This window comes from Zonotrichia albicollis, chromosome 3, assembly GCF_047830755.1.
Source record: "Zonotrichia albicollis isolate bZonAlb1 chromosome 3, bZonAlb1.hap1, whole genome shotgun sequence".
NCBI lineage: Eukaryota > Metazoa > Chordata > Aves > Passeriformes > Passerellidae > Zonotrichia > Zonotrichia albicollis.
Window position 1 is genome coordinate 28,836,231 of NC_133821.1, and position 19,698 is coordinate 28,855,928.

Below are 19,698 nucleotides of genomic sequence, written 5' to 3' on the forward strand. Positions count from 1 at the left end.
GTACACAGATAAGGACATTTTTGCTCATGTTCCAGAACCTGGCTAATTCCAGCCTGGAAATGTGGTCTAAGAAATACTTAATTTTGACCACATGTAACTACCCTTTTCCCCCTTTCATATCTCTTCTAGCTTTAGTCCAGATAAATGGACCGCTTGCTCAGGGTACAACAATTTAGCAACCCTTTCAATACAGAGTTAAAGATCAATAGTGCAATGTAAGTGAAGGAAATGACAGAAAATTAAAACTATAAAGACATTAGGCACAGCAGTGCTATTGTAGTTTGCTGTTACTGTTACCATCCTTGTTATTGCTATTATGAGTGACATAGTTGTTTTTAGCATAGCCTGGCTACCATCCTCAACAGAAATTAGGAAGTTCATTGCACTGATGTCTTGATGAACACACAACATAACCATATGCTGCCTTGGCTCAAGCAGGACCAAACTGCCAAAGCATAGCTCATTTTCTTCTGTGTCCTTGTGTTGCTGCTTCTGTGGTAGGAACAGATGGCATAGCAGGAGTGTTCCCAGCTTGGGTAAAACAAGATGCAGAAGGTCAAATGAACTGTCTCTCATTGGAATATGCTGGCTATTACAGTTAGGTGTTGTCTAGAAATCAGGCCTAGATGTAATTCTTCACTGCACAGATTATATCAAGCATCTCTCAAATATGGCAAGTGCATACCACACAGAAATAAAGATTTTCAGAAGTTGCGAAGTGACTGATTTCACAGCCAGATGTGCATTTTGAGGCATTTCTTCCCATGTCTGATTCTGAACATTTTCGTTGTGTAGCAATGAAATAACTGATCTGTTGGCAGCATCTCATAGTTGGTTACATAAAACCACAATGATCTTGAAACTTTGAATCTGGACAGAGGGATGAAGAATATTTTAAGCTCATGATTCAGTGACCTTAGTTCAACAGTGACAAGAGATTCCTGCCATCTAAGTAGACAAATGAACTCACGCATGTAAAATGGATTTTCTGGTTGCTCAGATGTCTGTGTCGCTCATGGTCTCCTCATGACCTTTCATGATCTCACCAGAGGTGCCAGTTTTGGATGAGATTGTGGAAGTTGAACTGTGCTTGGTTGTAATCTTTAACTCCTTGGGATCAGAGCGTGCTGCTGGGGCAATGGGAGAAATTTGCAATCACCTTCTACTAAGGGTTCTGTTATTCTACTTCATAGCATCTTACATCCATGCCAAAAGGAAAATAATTATTTTGCTTTTTAGATTATATTCAGTGATGTTTGCTCACTGTTTTTTGGCGTTGTGTGTATGCTATTAGTGGTAAGCTAAGTTGTGGTGGCATGTGATTGCTTGTTGTACTCATTCCTGAAACTCGGGAGGGAAAATGCTAGGAACAGATCTGCAAAGTGATTTTACCTCACTTTTTCCTTGATTGCTTTAGCATTAGATTGATTTACATTCTCTTCTTTGTTCTAGCATGCATTTCTTGGCCTCTTAATTTTCAGCATAAAATGTAAATAGTTACTCACTGATCCACATGTATATGAAAAGGTGAAAGAGGTCAGTGAAGAGTGTAATGATGAGAGGGAGAGGAAAAGTGCTTTTGAAAATATGTTTCCAGTTTGCTTATATTTGGTCCCGGTACAAACTATAAAATCTTTGCAAATTTATAACTCCTGTAACAAGGTTAGGCTATATTCCCAATCAAGTCAATCTTCTGGCCAGCCCACCATTAAGAAGGCATTTTCTAGTTCATAACTGCAGGTGAGACAATACAGCAAACTTTGTGAGGAAGGCCTTGTGTGACTGTGAGATCGTCTGTTTTTTATAATTATCTTAGTTGATATAATTGATCTAATAAAATATATTTATTTTCCTGACAAATGTTGCCTTGATGTATCCTGGAGGCAATCACAGGTACAACAGTATTACTGCTCCTCTGAAAGTCACAGCTGAATGTGTCAGTGGGAACCAAAGTAAAAGGTGAAATAGAAATGTTATGAATTATTATTAAGATACATGAGAAAGCTCTACAGGGAAGAACTGGAACATCTTGGACAAGGGCATGCAATCAGCCAGCTGGGAAGGCTGAAGACAGAATGTTAATAGAAATGTTGTTTTTAAAAATCACCATGACATCAACATTTATATCAAGTGCCTTGTGCTGGAGCTGCTTATATAACTGAGATTATATTAGGTGTGATGAACAGATGTGTATTCAAGAGGGAGGGGTTATGCTCTGTTGGGGAAGGTGGAGTTGTCAGGGAGGCTTGTTGCTAAAGCTGCTTCAGTTGGAATCCTTGTTTTTGGTGCCTTGTAACTTTGTTACAAGCATTTAAACGAAATATTCCATTTTTGTTTTATCTCTGGATTAATAGCTTCAGATTCCGGTAAATATTAGATTTTTTAAATACCTAATTGTGCCCAGTGTGTTCCTCCTTAGGTTGGCTGTGCAGAGTTATTTTGGATATGAGAATGAAAGCTTCAGCTGATGAGTGCTACTGGTGTGGGTTCCAGTGGCATATTTGTGTCAGTTACAGGAAAGAAAAGGCCAGTACTGAGTCCCCTAGCATGCACAAAAAGCATCTTGAGGCGGTATGGTCGTACCATACCTCAGAGAAATCAGTCTGGTATTTCCCTTCATTAGTAGGAAGAGAAAGGGAAGTGTCACTGTTCCTGACCAAGTAAACTAAAACGTGAGTTTCTCTAATTGTGAAGTAAAGCCCCTCTGGCAAAATTTCTTGGTTAGAAGGATGATAGTTAAGAAATACCAACATAAAAAATCTTTATGTGGTATCTTCTAAAAAATGACATAAGCAATTCATAAGTAGTTCAGGGACTAGAAAAAGTGATTAATATTTCACTAAATGTACCGTTGAGGATACTGGTTACAAACATACTGTATCTTTTTTTTATCCTTTAAGCAAAATATGCTTTAAGGCAGATTTCTTCTGAAGAGCCATGGCAAGAATAGGATATAAAGCTCAGATGCTACTCTGTAAAAGTGTACTTCTAATATTAGCTATTTTTATGACATTTTGAAGGTCAGCTGTCTAGGGAATATGATAGGGTTATGCAAGATGTTGAGAGGTCTGAGAGAGCTCTGCTGTCTTTTCTGGAGAGCTCTGGTTTCATCCCCCTTCTCACCAAGGTAGCTGTGACATATATAAAACCTGTATGCACACAGACTTCACACAGAGGGAAGAAGCTGCATGTTTCTTTTGCAAAATCCATTTAAAAAGTTTGTGTCTAGATAATGAAAATTTGGTACTATTCTACTACCCTTCTGTATTTATATATTAATATCTGCTTGCAAAGGGCTGGCTCTCTTGAGTAGCCTGAATTGCTTCTGCCACTCACCATGGCTGAAGAGCTGCTGTATTTTTACATTAAGCAACTGTTAATCAAGGTTGTTCTCATCCCAGTCAGATTTTTGTCCTTCCTCTCAATACTTTGCATATTGAAAGGAGGCAGTTATGCTATAAATTACATCTTTTCGCAGAACCTTACACTGAAATAGAATTTGGTCTTAAGGCAAAGTCACAGCTTCTTGGAATTCAATTTCTCAGCTATAATTATTTTCATTAATTTCTCTGTCACTGTCAATAGCTTTTCCTTCTCTACAAAGACATCAGAAACTCCCTCTCATGGTTGCATTAATTTCATTTGGATTTAGTTTTTTTTTTAAAAAAAAGCTGAAAAAAGCAGAACACTTCCTAATATTGAAAGCCCAAACCAAAAGAAAAAGTAGTAGCAATAATAATAATAGTAATAGCTGTTGTACAGAAGCAGCAATGTAGATAGTGAAGAGGGAAAAGGGAATTTCTTGCAGGCAAAGCTGAAGCATATTTGCAGCATGATATGAGCTTTAACACATTCATACACTATTGCTAATGACCAGGTGCTCAGGTGGGAATGGGATTCATATTTCTACTGAGTGAAAATTAGACCCATTTTCTCAGAGTGGGAAACTACTTAGATTTTTTACTTATTTTTAATAGAATCGTAATGCACAGAGGTTTTTTTGAAACAATGATGGGGTCTGTTGCTCTCAAAAATGCATCACTCAATTCCCATTAATAATTTGTTTTATGTTTATTTTCCTCTCAGGCCTTTCAAGCATATGTAAAATAATTCAGCAGTTGGGTTGTGCTGTTTGTTAGGAATCCATCTGGTAAATAGTGTGGCTGCAGGAAGTTGAAGCCGAAGCATTTTGTCTTATGGGCAAAGAGAGTGCTGCGGCTGTTGCTGCAGCTCAGTTGCCATCTGCTACCTGTGCAAAGGGGATGGGACAGACACCAGCCCCAGGCAGCCTCTGCCAGCCCTAGAAGTGGCACTGACCCTCCCAGCTGCCAAAGCAAGGGCTGATTTTAAGTAGTGCCCTTTCCATTTGTACACTGGGAGTTTGTGCTGTCCAGTTCATTCATTTTCTGTAGGTCATGAGCAAGTTGCACTCCCTCTTCATGGTGTTCTGCCTCTCCCCTTTTGCTCTAAAAGCCGCCCACAAACATAGCAGCCATAATAAACAACCAAAACCTTTTAAAGGGCTCAATGAGTTATAAAACTGTCAAATTTTCCATAAAAGAATCTACAACAAAAAACCACAACTAAAGTACAGAGAAGTTTGTGAGTTATAACTGGATTTTTATGCAGTCATGATTCCTGTGAGAATTTCACAGTTCTGCTGGAGTTTGTAATGGTAGATGAGACAGCTTAAAACACTTCAGAACCTTTCTCCCCAAAGAAAAAATGCATCACACAATGCCATTACCAAAAAGAATATAACTCTTCATTGCCATTATAAATCACACAAAAGCAATTCCCTCCCTCATTTGGGTACACTGGGTTTCAAAAGTAAGTGTAACTGTGTGGGGTTTTGGCACCACAAATTTACGTGATTACTGATTAAATGAATTGCAAAAACCAAAAGCTGAAGTCATCCCAATTTGGAGTATCTGTTCTTGTATTTTTTCCATACCATGTAGAACAGCTGATAACACTGAGAGAGCATCCCTTGCCTCCTGAGAGAAAGATGAGATGTTTCAGCCAGAATTGTGTACAGAAACTTTAAGAAGTAGCAGTTTCCTCAATTTTTCCATGGGATACTGTTATGTTACCTCAGTCTTCACTCAGTTTCCAGTTAGACTTGTGTATGTGGTGTACCGTGTAAAATTGTATCTATGTCATAGAAATACGCTGAGTTTTAAAACACACAAGGACATATATATATACAGGCTCTCCATTAAGATAGTGAAAAATTAAAACAATACAGAGTTATCATTCCCATATCCATGCCTAGTTTCAGCAGGTTGCTGATCAGGCACAAGATGCTGCATTTTCTGAGAGCAGAAGCTGTAAATGCTTGGAGGACAGGGCTGCTTTGTGAGTGGGAGAGAACTTGAGGTGAAGTCATACGTGATATCTCAGTGAAGGAACTTGCAAGTATCTGTGGAGGTACTAAGTGGCTTGAGTCAGAAATCAGGAGCACAGAGACTTCTTTTCATCCCAGAAACAAGTATTTCTTAACAATAAGCCCAGTCAGATCACTGGAAGGCTCTCTGTTTATAGGTACAGCAAGATATTCACAGAAAATTAATGACATGTGAGAAAGGTGGCTTTTTCCAGGAGCAAATAGTTAAAAGTTCAACATTTTCAGTCCAAGGTTAGGGCAGACTATGTCTGAGACCACCAAGTGTGGAAAGATGCTTTCTTGTCTGTGGATTTTATTGCCAAAAGACCTCATGGAGAACAATCCTCAAAGGGGAAAGCATTTATTCTTGGTATGGCAAGAATAAATGAATTAAATGGACTTTTGAGGTGGGATTTAAAAGACAACTGGACTTGAAAGGGGAAAAATGGAGAAATAGGAAGGTGTCATAAAAAGATAAATTCAAGCTTGAGAAAAAACAAAGCAACCAAAACTATATCCTGGGTAGAATGTGGAAGAAAATTAGGATGCAGAAAAAATGGAGAATCAGGACGTATGTCGAGGGAGAACATGTCGAGGCTGAGGGGCTTGATTTTCAGAAGGAAAAGAAAGGAAAACAGTGAAGGGAACTGGGGCTGTGTTCTCACTGACCAGGGCACAGTCCCACAGGGCCTCAGCAGAGCTGGGGGTTGGTGATGGGGTCCAGGAACAGCCCCAGAAGCAATCAGGGGATGAACCCAGTAAGAGCAACAGAATGTGCTGATGGGTCCAGCATTGGTTCAAGGTTCACCCAGAAGATGGGACTGGAGACAGGCATAGCTGCAGCATAGCCCAGACATGATCTGGGAGCCCAAAGCTGAGTTACCTGGAACTCCTGGCCATGGGCAGAGGGTGTGAGTAGGGCTTCCAGGTGGGGCCAGTCAGTGCCCTCAAGGAGGGCACAACCTTTCTTTTAATACAGCTGATTTTAATACAGCTAATACCATTATTACTGGGAATAATGGCAGAGACCTTACTGAGAATATCAGATACATGGGAATTAAGGCAGTTCTAGAAAGGCAGTTTTGGCACTGTATCAAATCATGTTGAGTGACTCCCATCAATCAGAATGGAAAGGAAGAAAGGAAAATATTTTAATAGAGGTGTTTGGAAGGTAGCACCCAGCAGAGCCACAGAAGAAAGCTAAGTAAGGATAGAGGACATACAGAAACAGAGAGGAATTATTGTCCTTAGGAGGACAGTAAGATGGGTAGTGATGAAAAGGATCATCATAAGGTGGTGGTCAGGGAATTGGTGCAAGGACCATATCAATATTCTTTTTCCATCAGCATTATCAACAACCAAGCTCAGAATTTTATTGTGAAACCAGTTTTGAGTTATTGGCAGCAAAAAAATAGCTATGTATTTCATGTGTAGCAGAGACAAGTAGTCTTGCCTAATCCAGAAAGTCCTCCAAGAATTTTGTAATAATTGGGTGGTGAGGCACTGGCACAGGTTTCCCAGAGAAGCTGTGGATGCCCCATCTCTGGAAGTATTCAAGGCCTGGTTGGAGGGAGCTCTAAACAACCTGCTGTAGTGGAAGGGTGTTCCTGCCCATGGTACAGGGGCTGGAACTAAATTGTTTTTAAAATTCCTTCCAACCCAAACCATTTTATGATTCTATAATTTCTGACCTTCCTAAAGCAGTTATCTCTGGGCTCAAACAAGATTTGAGATAATGTCAGATCATGTAAAATAAAAATCTTTCAAGGTGGTCAGAAACTGAAAGTGAAAGTATATTTCGGCATGTTCAGCTTACTTTTAGCCATTGTGTTGTATGACTGACTAAGCACTGACTGAGTGGGGTTTGGCTTTCTGCCCACCACTGTCCCAATAGCCTGAGCTGTTTATGACCTCTGTTTGTCTCAATGCCTCTCATAGATAGTGGTAATCTAGAAGTCTGTTTTCATTACAGTCTGGTTTTAGGAATTAAGAAATCATATGTAATCATTAGATTTTGACTGGCATGCTGTAGTCACAATAGCTGCTGGAAGGCCATGCCTGCTTAATAAGCTGCCCAATTAACTCAGTTATTTGGGGTACGTTTGTAGGAAGAGGTTGTAAATGTAAAGTGTAGATATAATAATTAGGAAGAATAAGATTGTCTAAATAACCTAACTGCTCTTGCAAGTCAGGAAGCTTGACGTGCTGCTCCTGTCAGGGAGACTACAATTCCCCACATGCTGGAAGGCGGGCTCAGAAAAGCTGTGCATGGAAAGAAATGGCTGAGCCAAATGTTTTGTAAAAACAAAGTAAGATTTGAAGAGAGAGACCCTGAATTAAATCAGGGAACCTGTTATGTGTGGCTGGAGTCTGCTGGAAGGAGCCAGACTCCAGCATTTATTTAAGTCTGCTTACTATATAATTTAGGGTAGTGAGGTGAACTAAGGATGAAGCATTAGCTTCAGCATGGAATTTTTATTCTGATCACTGGAGCCTAAAGTTATTAAAAGAACAAACACAGTTATGATGTCCTAGGGGACTGGCACACATATAAATCTGGATATGCTGCCTGTTTCTCACAAAGCATATGTATGGATCTGTATGCTGCCTGCTCTTTATTTTAACTAGGTTTGCTGCAGCTGTTGTTCGGAAAAGAACTAACTAACAGTCTGGGAAAAAGAGAGGCTGCAGAAATCCTCAAATGAATATCTATTAAGAAAAAGAAATCTCAAATAAATTTCTTCTGTATATGGTTAAAACTCCTGTCCCTTGAATAAGAACAAAGAACTATCCCTTCACTAGCTCTAGATTTTTTCCTAGTTCCCAGTTAGTAAACTTACAGTACCATAACAATTTCATAACAACTTATTCTTCCTCTGTTTCTTCAAAATGATAAGAACCTATTTTCATGAAAAGTAGGGACATAAATGCTTTCCGAAGAACAAAAGCCCATAATCTTTACATTTAACTAGCATATGTGATTTTCAGATTGGCTTTTAAGAAAATATTTTAAGCATCAAGTAGTTTAGCAATACCTATTATCCATACACAAGAATACCCTAACTCTCAATCTTTTAGCTGACTAATAATGATGTATATACATTATATAAATTGTACAAGACTTGATCTGACTGTCTCGACTTCAGTGTTTGTGGATATTCTCAGTTCAGTTGATGAAAGAACAAAGACAATTTCTCCCAGGCTGAGCCTGGGAATCTTAGATTAAATAATTCAAACAATTATTATCTCTCTTTCTGTAACCATTGTTTATAGTTTTGGTTCTCCACAGTGTGCTATTCATAGTCACTAATAATGTGAGATGTTTCTACTTGAGACCAATCAGGTCCCACTTAGCGAGTGAGACTATAAAGTTTGCAACTTCTTGCTAAATAAAAAAAAAAATTATTCTTTTGCCTTCTGATCCACGTGAAGACTGGAGTATTTCTGTCCCTGACTCAACAGTGTCAAGTGTTGTCAAGGCTGACTACCTTACAGAGTCTTTAGTTTTTAGAGGTATCATCAGAAAAAAAAAAGAAATTCAGGTTTTTCTGATACAAAAGGATAGGCCATTAACCTTTGAGAAGGCTCTCACAATGTGTCACCAGCCTCCAAAGTTGTCCTGTGAGGCACTGCCCATCTCTGTTGCCTGTAACTGAGGCTCTCTCCCTCTCTTCCTTCTTGTCCCTCCCCAGTTCCATGTTTTAACTTTCTAGGAACCCTATTGGGCTGCTTCTTGTGTTCCCATTTCCTCCTCTCTCACCTGCTAGTAGTATTACCATCCAAACTGTCCAAAAGCTGTCAGTCACCTTCCAGGCTACCTTATCTTTGTGTGTCCCTAGGTCCCAGTTTTGTACCTTTGCCAAGCATCTCCTGCTGTTCCTGATCCAGTTCCTTTGGTTTCACTTCCGTCCTCAGCTGCCTCCTCTTCTGCTTAAGTTCACTGCCATAGAACTGAAATGAAGCAACTTCCAGCATCTCCCTAAGACACTATCTGTAATATTCACAGGTTAAAGGGAAAAAAGCGAAAGAAAACCACAGGACCTGGCAATCAGAGACTTGGTTCTCTCACTTCAGAAATTTGAGATTTTAGAGTTGTTTTAAGGCAGTGAGGTTAAAAATATTGGAGGTATGATGTAAATTAAAGCATAGCTGTATTAAAAGAAACCTTGTGTCAGAATAATCTGTTACTCTCCTGAGAAAACAGCTGGTTTCCCAAGGATGAAAAATTTAGCAGATATTGTCCACCTTGACTTTTGTAAACTGCCACTAGGGAAAGTATTTGTGAAGATTTGGGTTCATAGAAGAATTGGGGAATTGATAGAAAACTTGTCACAGACATCTTTTGTGGAAAATCCTTTCTTTAGGATTTTTCCTTCTTCTGGGAAGCTGAGGCCCCAGAAGAATAATGTAAACAATGCTTATCTGCTGCTATGGAATGCAACAGGTGCACCTGTGATTGGCCCATGTTGCCTGTTTACAATTAAGGGCCAATCAAAGACAAGCTCTCTCTGGGACAGAATCAGGGAGAGCTCCTTTGTTGATTTCATTCCTATTCTTAGCATAGCAGCTTCTGAACTTTTGTCTCTATTCCTTTTAGTATAGTCTTAATGTATTATATATCATAAAATAATACATCCAGCCTTCTGATCATGAAGTCAAGATTCTCGTCTGTCTCTTCACCCCTGAGGAACCCTTGCCAAGCCCGGTAATAAAAACTGACTAGAGGGTAAACAGATTGCATTGAAAGGGGAAGTACTGGATCAGAGGAGACTTTGTACACTGTGTGATTTTTTGGTGATGCCACAAAAACTGAGTGTGCCAGTAGAATTTGTCATTGACATTTTTCTGGATTTTTTTTAGGGGGTTTAACATGGTGACTGTGGAGCTGCACAGCGTTTTAATTATAAATGTTTCCATCTTGATCACTGGCTCTTCTGTGACTTTGCTCTGAGTTGCTTGTTCTGATTCTGTGAGCAGCCTCCCATCACCTTCTATCAGCTGGGAGTTCCTTGGAAGGACTTCATGAGGAAAATGGGCGCATGAGGATTAAATGTAACACCATTATGAATCAATAAAAAGAGAAGAAAAATGCATTTGCATTATCTTAACCTCCCACTGATTTTTCCAGTCTTCTCAGTGTGGACAGAACAACTCACAGGACAGAGCACTTTAAATGAGTATTTTAAGTTAAAAGTGTTTGGATGTGATGACAATACTTCATTGCTAGTGCCCAGCCAGACTCCTGGTACCCTTCTGTAAAATTTTGGGATGTATCACATGCTTGGAAAAGAGCAAGATGTTTATGTTCCATTTTTCTTCAAAAAATGCATTCTCATGAAGAGAAACTGAGTAAAACCTGTGGTTTATGCTAACAGTACTAGCAGAGCACTGAAGACATACAGGAACTTTTCAATATAGAAGAAAATCAGTTCTCCTTAGGTTCAGATTAGGACCAAAATCAATAAGGGTATTATTTTTTTTCCCAATGGATATTATCTACTTACTTTCTAAAAGCTTTACTTAGAATAAAATAGAAATGCTTTGCAGGGTGATCTGAAGCAAATGTTGGAGTGCAATGCCAGTTCTCGTGTGGTAAATACTTGGTGAACCCACTAAGCCACTTCATCTTCTTTTACATCTCCTAGACCTGTAGGTAAATAATATCCTAACTGTGCAAGGCTAAGTGAATAAGTATCAGCAAGTAAAACATACACAGAGGAAAACATTAATAAAAAATGGATGGCTGTCATGAGGTCCCCATTTAAGAGCAAAGACCATGGTTTCATGGGTAGGTACGTATAGAGAAAAATCACTGTAGGGCACAAGAGCTGTCAGAGTACCCAGAAGCATCAGAGGATAGTGATAAGGAATCAGTGCAAAGCTGGAAACAGTGTCTGTCAGCTCTCCTGTTTTAGTATGTACCAGTTTTCTAAATCCCGTCTCTCAGTCTTCTCTAGTGTGCACTTCATTCAAAAGTTTAATATTACAATATTCACATATTAATCGTGATTGTCCCCTTACCCAGCTCGGCCTGGTCTTGGGAAAGTATGAAATTGATTTATCCAGCACGGCCTGAAAAGCAAAAAACTTGTTGGATTACCATACTGTGTACACAGTAAAAATATAGTGTTATCTAGGGAAGCCTGTAGCTGATGAAAGCGTAAATATCAACACCCCAACTCATACCCTTGAGTATTTAATTCCTGCATCTTACAGAAACAAGGATCTCTGCAGAAAGTGTGACATTTCATCACTTTGGATTTGCTGTGATGAATAATATTATATGCTATTGGTCTAGAAGAAGTATTACTATAGTAACTAGCTCATGATTCATTTTTGGGTTTTTTGTTTTTTGTTTTTTTTATTTCCTAAGGGTTGCCTGTCTAGACTAAGATTGTTTAACTCATGGTAATTAATTTTTTTCAGAGTGCTAAATATATAGGACAGATAAACAACAATACTTAGATACTGCTTTTTGAAAAACACAGCAGGCCCATAACATGCTTGAAATTATGGGTATATTATTTGTCACATTTTTATTAGTAGCTTTCTATGCTGTTACTGATCCAGTTTAGTGACCTAAGGCTGGATTCCCAAATGAACAGTATTCCAACTCTAATGAAATCCTACGACAACTAATATATAAAATGCTACATCTGAGGATGAAAACAGAAATGGGGTTGGTTGGTTTAAATCCAAGTAATGAGCTCACTTTTTCATTTAAATCAGTAAAAAGAAAATCTTGGCATAAGTGATGTATTAATATTTTATAGTCTGGATTTGTACATATTTAATTCCTTATGGTGATGCTTATGGATCACCATCCAAAAGCACACATTGGCAAATATCATCTTTATTACAGTGCCTTATCAGCAAAATGAATAGGAGAATGTGTTAGGTATTTGCCCATTTACTGAAGTATATAGAGAGATTTTACTGCATTCTTGTTTTTATTATGGTAAAAGGTGGTGTTTGACTATTTTTTAAAACTGAATTGTTTAAAAAATTAGTCATCCTTGTCAAACCATGTTTACAATTTTTTGTAGATAGAAATTAGAATAAGTAAATGAAATAGAAAATAGAATAAATAAAATACATAGAAATTAGAATTTACAGATATTCAAGGTTCCGATAAGAAATGTGGAACTTTCCAAGAAGAACCAGTTTAAAGTAGTTTAAATTACCTTAAGGATAATAAATATGCGCACAGATAAGCTTATTTAAGCACAATTTTGTATTTTAAATTAACTTAGAAACATGAAATATTATTGGAAATTGAAGAAGTCATTTATTCTCACATGCTTCTTTTTTACAGAATAGGAAAAAACCTCTCTGGTTTTATACCTTTTTTCATTTCTTGTGGAGTTTGCAGCTTGAATAAAACTAGTCATTAAACTTAATTAACTGGATAAATGGAGATTCAGAAAATATTCACTCTATATTTGCAGAAAGGTGACCAAAATTTGTCTTCAGGTTTTTAATTATTTCTGCCTAATACTTGATTTGAGCTCACCCCAATCTAGGCCTCAGAATACCAGTTTAATAATTTTCAATTACTTTGTTGGAAAAATAAATATCCAGTTTAAGAGTTTAGGATCTGGGAGAAGGTTGTGGGATTTATTGTGTGGTAAATGGGTTTTTATTCACCCTGAATCATATTCCACAATAGCCATGGTAACTTTCTGTAACAAAAACACAGAAGATGTGAGCTCTGTCAGCAGAACCAGCAGTACATTTGCTTTCTGCGTCTTGTTTTTCATTTAAGTGATGGCAAGTTCAGAGGATCACAGAGCAGCATATGACATTTCATACAGGTTCATAAATTATGCAGTTAGACTTGTTACTCCCAGGCTTTTCTAATCCAACAAGTGCTTCTTGCATTATAAATAAAATGGCTTATTTACAAAGATGGCACAGCTATATTAAGTGTGAGAACTTGTGATTAAAGGGATAAGCCTGTGCTGTTTAAGATATTAATTAGAAGAAACTCTTTCTCCAAAAGAAACAAGTGCTTTTTTTTTAGTTTGCTGTGGGTTTACTGAAGTGCTTTGCTGATTGTATTCTGAACCACCTTCTTTTTCCAGCAATTTTAAATGGTTTTTCCGTGTGTATTAGCCTAATGTCAAGGCAATAAAAGAATCCTGCATCAAGGTTCACATCCAAAATTCAAAATGGTGAGGGTTTCTATGGGTAGGAAATTCAGCTTGTTCCCTGCTGCCTGACACTGGTCAGGCACCAGCTGGGATGTGCTGTCAGCTGTGAGTGTTGAATGGTAATTGCAGTAACCCCTGAAAGAAAGATGCTGTTACTACATCTGCAGTCATCTATGCAGGGCCTGTCAACCTGCCCTGCTGACGTTGCAGCTTGTGCTTCTTTTTCCCTGGTGGTATTCCCAGGCAGAAGCAGTTCCTGGGTGGCTCCTAGAAGATCCATTTTGTCCTCTGAGGACACTTCATCCTGCTTGTGGCTCCTCACATTCCATCCCCTGTACCCTCTCTGGAGGGAGCAGCAATTCTTGGGCTTTCTAGGGAGGTGTCAGTTTGTTTTAGCACAAAAATGCCCAGGGACTTGTCATACTTGAGTAGGGATTTTAAGGTTGTGGTGATCATTGCCCTTAGGAACATCTTGAGTGACTGCTCCTTTCCAAGGGCCCATTGAGAAGAGGAGAGAGAGAGGTGGTGGGCATAGTGGTGGGCAAGATTTGGTCTTCTAGGAGAGTGCAAGGGCAGATCGGGTGTTGGCTGACAGTGGGTTGTGGTGAAGGAGGATGGAGAACACAGATGGGAGGCTGGGGTTGTGGGAGAAGATGAAAGATCAGAAAAATGAGGAACTGCAAATGAGTGAACCTTTCAGCCTTTTGAATGACCAATTGCCTCTCTTGGAGTCTGCTGCTCTTCATGCAGGGCTTGCATGTTCATTTTTTACTGCAGATGGGTCAGTTTGGTGCTCAGGAGCTGCATTACACACTGATTTTCTTTTTTTCTGCTATGATGCTCTTGTGTTATAAGAAGGATGTTGTGTTGTAAGTAGCTTAATGGTGTTCTTGATTCGATAGATCAGTTTGTGACTTAAGCAAAATACCTGTCCTTGGAGGTCTTTTTTGCTGTTCTGTTTCTCCTACAAAGTAATTTGAGCTTCTCTGTCTCTTCCAGTGGGTTGTTAGTCTGCCCTGGGTAAGGCTTAGCCCAATGAGGAGGGATATGCAGCCATGCTGGGAGGAGTTTAATAATGTTCTGCAAGGGTAGCAAGGGAGGCTGTGATTCACATCCTGAACAAGGCAGGGCTTTGCAAAGCTGCTGAAGTCTCAGGGAAGCTTAAGCATTACTGACCTTTCAGGGATTACGGAGAGTTTAGATTTTAGCAGGCATTTCACTAATGAAATCATAGCTTTATAATTAAATTTCACTTCCAAGTCTAGATGCTAATCAACGCACATCTTCCTTTTCTTGTTCCTAGGGTACATGGATAGTTCAATTAACATCAGCAGCAGCAAGGAAGCATAAACAGCCAGAGGCACACAGTGCTGTGATTGCATGGCTTTCACAGAAACAGGGCAGAAACTCCTGAAGGGATGAAAACAACTTTTCCTTTGTACAAGACAAGCAAGCCCTTGGCATGTTTACACTTGTGGCCCTTCTATTTTAGTTCCAGAATGGCTTTTTATTGAGAGCTGGCCTAAGATAACCTGCTCCTGCAGTGTTTACAGACTCCTTCTAAAATGTGTGTGCAGGCAGTCTGGTCCTGCCACAGTCTGCGAAGCTTTTGCTTTCCCCTGCTTCTGGTCGAGACAGATTTAGTGAACCCAAATGCAGATGTTGATGTACAAGAAGCCCATTCTCCATCCTGCTGAAGACAAACACTGAAAATACTCTCTGTCTTGAATATTATTGCACATTATATGTCACTTTTCATTCAGTGGGTGTATATAACAAAATGGAATGAGAGTGTTGCCTCTGTTTAAGAATGAATGAAGCCAGTTCTGAGCTCACATGGATCAGCAGTGTGTCAGTGAAATGTTTTATAGCAGCTTTAGAGGCAAAGAAGTCCATCAAATCTAGATTAGAAATCACCTTGCCAGCACCATGAATTTACAAGGAGCTGTAAGATACAGAGGTGAGAGAAGAGGGGAAACAAGGAAAAAAAACCACACAACTGAGAAAAAGAAGCAGAGAAAAATAGATTTATGGGATGAACTGAGGGGCTCTTCCTCCTGCCTTTTTTTTAAGCATGTCTGAAGCTCAGTTGTGCCTGTCACAATTTCTTGTCATCACACATATGTAATGTTCCCCTGGATTCCAACATTTCAGACTTTTCATTGGGGATGAGATGAATAATTTTAAGTTTGAGAATGTACAATGCAGAATTCTCGAAGCAATCTGATCAAGTTATTTACAATGGTTCATTTTATACCCCAAGGAGGACATTGCTCATTTTTCAGTCTTCTCATTAATTTTACATTATTTTACCTGACTGACAATACCAAGAAATTTAGGTAAAGTAAGCACCATATAATCTGCTTGAGGGTTATCTAAATCAAGAGCATTGCTATTTTCTGGTTGGTCCAAGAGTAGAAAAGTGGTAAATTGGTAAATACCAACCCCAAAATATATTCTGTATCAACTGCATGCTTTGTTGATGATGATGACCTTATGTGCTCATAACCTTGCCAAGAAGACATTATTGTCCATGAAATTTTACACAATATCCCTTAAATGTGATACAGAAAGTCTGCAACTTGGACCAAATATTAACCTATTTTGATTACTGAAATAGTCAGTTCCAGCAGTAATTGTGTAGTGTTTACTTTAGGGATATAAAGCCATGCAATAGCATTCCATAAAGTTGCTGCAAATGATGTAGTATTGATTATCATGGCTGCTGGCCTTATTAAATTTTTACTATATAGGCAACATGAAAGTTTACTTCTTTATTTAAGAAGTGTGTTGTATAATTTTTACTAGTATGTAGTGATGATGATTTCCCCTTCCCTCCTTTTAACCATAAGAAAAAGTCCAGTAATCTTTTCCCCAAAGATTTATTGAAGGGTTTGTCAAGAAACAGAAGCCATTGTAGTTCTGAGTTACTTTCTATCTTATCTGATATACCTTTTACCTAATGGATAGCAGCTTTTTATTATAGCTGAAAGATTGGCTTTCTCTTCCAAAGACCTATATGATGGCTCCAGCTGAGCAGATTTTTGGCTTTTTTCATCAGGTTCTAAAGGGACTAGAGCATAAGATGGCTATAGCATCTCATCTATTATGTAGGATTATTCCTACCATTAGAAAATTACTGTGTCACAACTTGGAGTAGCTGCTCTTAAATGCATAGTTTGGAAAAAGAAAAGAAAACAAAGATTGTGAGAAAAAAAATTTACCAATATATGTCATTGAAGACATATATTTAAATTTTTTTATAGGGTGGAGCTTAACTAGATGAGATTGTATGGATAGGATTATTATGTAAAGGGTCTAATTCTGCCATTATTTAGAAGAAATGGAAGATGGCAATTCTCAGGGATGTTTGAGCATTATTGTTCTTGAATACTGTACCAGAAAGTTTATACTTAAATTGGAAAAGACTGATGGACTTAGCTGTCTGCTAAATAAGCTGTTGGAACTTCACCACAGCTCTTGTGCAAGAGAGGAGCAAGCCTGGTGAAAATCAGAGCAGTTCCTGGCTTCTCTGGAATTCTCTGGTGGCAATTGCCCCTTTGGAGTGCCTGTTGTGCACTGGGAGATCCTCAGCACAGGGGCAGCCTTCCCATACCTTCCTCATACCTCCTTCTTCCCAGCCCCAGCACAGCCCTGCCTTCTCTGCTTTGTGCCTGGATCATCTACACTTTCATAAGAAGCTTGACATCCAGGTGCCTTCCACTGTTTCCAGCAGGATTTTGATTTGAGCTGCGTCTACTCTTCCTATCTATGGAGCTAAGATGCTACTGTATTGTGTGTGCCATCTGCCTAATTGGCTCTTCCCTGAGGCTTTTTCCTTCTTCCTTGCTTCAGGAACAAGCCAGGAAGCAGTGATCCTCTGATGAGTCCGTGTGTCATCTATTATGCAGTAACTGAGTAACAGCTGGCTACTGGCTCTGTAGAAACCAGAGGGTGCATAATTCAATTTTCCCATTCGTGTTCCAGTTTCTACTTGGGAATTCCCCTTGAGGATAGATAGATTTGTCTGCTTGCTAACCGCACTCAACAAAAAGAACCTGAGAGACCCACACACTGCAAAAGGATTCCAAGGAAGAATGGAAATCTTTGCTTGTGGAGGGTCACCAGAAAAGTGGCAGTAGGGTCACAAAATTAGCCTGCTCTTGGGAAGAAAACATTTTTGCCTTCCATGTTCAGTTTTGTGCTGACAAGTGTAAAAATCTCTAACTTTGCATATTTAACTTTTTGAAAACTGAGAAATGAGCTTGGCTCATTTTTTTTACCAGGCAAATTGTGTGTGACCTCAACACCTTTCCTTTTCCTGTGTTGTTGCAGAGGCAAAGTAGTAGGCAGCAGTGTCATTTTTCCTGATGCAGCTAGTGAGAAAGGACATATATCTCAAGGCGAGTTACAGTATTCCTCACCTGACTGCAAATTCCGAGATTACTGAAGTAACAAAATTGATCTAAATGTCATGTTATCCCTTGGTTTAGTGGGAAATAAATAAGATCTTCACTGACATTATTAAAGGATGTGGGCTTGCTGTCTGGAGCATAAGAAGCTTCTTTTTAATCTCCAGTAAAAATGGGCAGCCTTTCTCTGTTAATAAGTATTGCCTACAGCGTGTAATCCCATGATCATAATGACTGTGCTTCTCCTTGTTCATCCCATTGGCAAATTACAGAGTCTGGGGTGATTTACACTGGAGGACTTGAGCTGAGGCAGATGAGCCAGGCGTGGGTGGAATTCAGGGATGTGTTTGACTTGGCCACTGCACTGATGCTTCAATTCCCAGGATGAACTGCACTGGAGGAGGAGTGAAGCTGCGCAAGAGCAGCTGCTTTGCTGCTCTTGTGCTGTTTCAGCCAGGAGAGGGGATGCTGGGGAAGTGGAGAGGTGTTGGAGCACTGCAGAGGGGCGCAGGGTGGCTGTTGGTCATGGAATTTGGGCTGGGTTCTGTCCATCACATCACCTCCTGGGAATTATAGCCTGGTTGGGGAGTTCAGCACAGGACCTGGAAATCCTGGAATGTGCAATCCACCCTGGTGACTCCACAGTGTGTCCTGCCTCTGCTCACAGAAACAGGTGATGGGACATAGGACACAAGTGGCTTGATGTAGGCCTCCTGCTTCTTCACTAGCAGCTGTCAGCCAGGTGACTGAGCAGAGATATTCAGTGCTCAAATGCAAGAGCCCTTCATCACTTTCAGTGCTCTCCATTTGGCTGCCACAGCGTCACAATGAGCCCTTGGCAGAGGGAATGATTTAGCTTCAGGAAATGGAGATTTATTTCAAAAAGTCCTTTACTGTAATATCTTCCTTCTCTCTGACTGCACCGTGGGGGCATCTGATTCTTACTATGCAGGAAGTAGCTGAGGCTGTCTGATACAATTCTTTTAAAATCAAAACATTAAAATTACCATCCAATGATTTTCACACTTTCCAGGCATCCCTCCCGTCAGCATTAATTGCCCCCCTCCTGTTCCTGTTCCAAAGCTATTTGCTCTTTCTGTATGCAGCCCTTGTTCACTGCTGCACTAAACCTTTGCTGCTTTGCAGTAAAGAAAGCTTCCACTTATGCAAATTGCATTGAAATGAGTTTGAGAAAGTGATAAACAATCACATTTATTGATTGCAACTATTGGGGTTTAGTTTGTTATTTTACAGTTAATTTTGTAGAGGTAAAGGACTTTACAAATTCCCGTCTGGTATCAATGGAGTAATACAGCACTCCTATAACAATGTGTGGAAAGTGTGGTAGGGCCACCAAGCCAAAGAGATAAGAGGGTCGCATTCATCTAACATCACAGTGTCCCTTTCCCCTGTGGCAGATCTCTCTCCCATCTTGAAATCTCACTGTACTTAGCAATTCTTCTATTTCAATTACTGTGTCTTTGGATGGCAGTTAAGTTTCATGCCCCCTTATTTTCTCTTCCTCTCTGGTTCTGACACATTATTATTCCTACTAGTGACTGCATGAGGCCTCCAAATTCCCACAGTCCCCAGAAGTGATTACAGACACATTACTGAGCAATCCCCACTGGTAGGCTGGGTCAAGTGCTTTATTTTTATCCAGGGCAGCTACCAAGGAGTGTTGTTGACTTTTGCTCATGCAGCTGCTTGCTGCATGAAAAGACAGGAGTACTTCTGTCACCTGAGC

At 39.5% G+C, this 19,698-nt stretch overlaps 1 protein-coding gene across 8 annotated transcripts in view; it reads left to right on the plus strand.

The window, feature by feature from the left end:
• The window catches only part of SUSD4 (sushi domain containing 4), a 94,713-nt gene that overhangs the window by 23,806 nt on the left and 51,209 nt on the right, over nucleotides 1–19,698 (plus strand). The window lies entirely within an intron of this gene.